Raw genomic sequence first — 378 nt, forward strand, 5'->3', positions numbered from 1 at the left:
CCTTCTTCCAAACGCCCATTCGATCAATATCTGAGAACCCGTGGGCCTGTGCCAGGCAGCAGCCCAGGCGCTCGGGACAGAGAGACGAACAGCACCGCCGTCCCTGCCCTCCCGGGGCCGACAGACAAGAAACAGTAAACACGCTGCGGGGCTCACGTGCACAGTGTCCCTCCGGGAACTGGGGCCGACGCTCGGCCACTGAGCCACACCGGCCGGCCGGGCAGCAGCTAAGTGTCTGTTACCGGGGAAGGGGTCCTCCAGTCTCGGGTGGTTAGGCGGGGAACGGGGTTTCACTCAGTGCCGTCTGTTCTTTTTCCTTCAGGGAGAAAACCCAGGGGGCGCAGGGCCGTAGGCGGGGCCCCAGGGGGAGGTCAGGCC

This window comes from Myotis brandtii, unplaced genomic scaffold (genome assembly GCF_000412655.1).
Source record: "Myotis brandtii unplaced genomic scaffold, ASM41265v1 scaffold97, whole genome shotgun sequence".
In the NCBI taxonomy this organism is placed as follows: domain Eukaryota; kingdom Metazoa; phylum Chordata; class Mammalia; order Chiroptera; family Vespertilionidae; genus Myotis; species Myotis brandtii.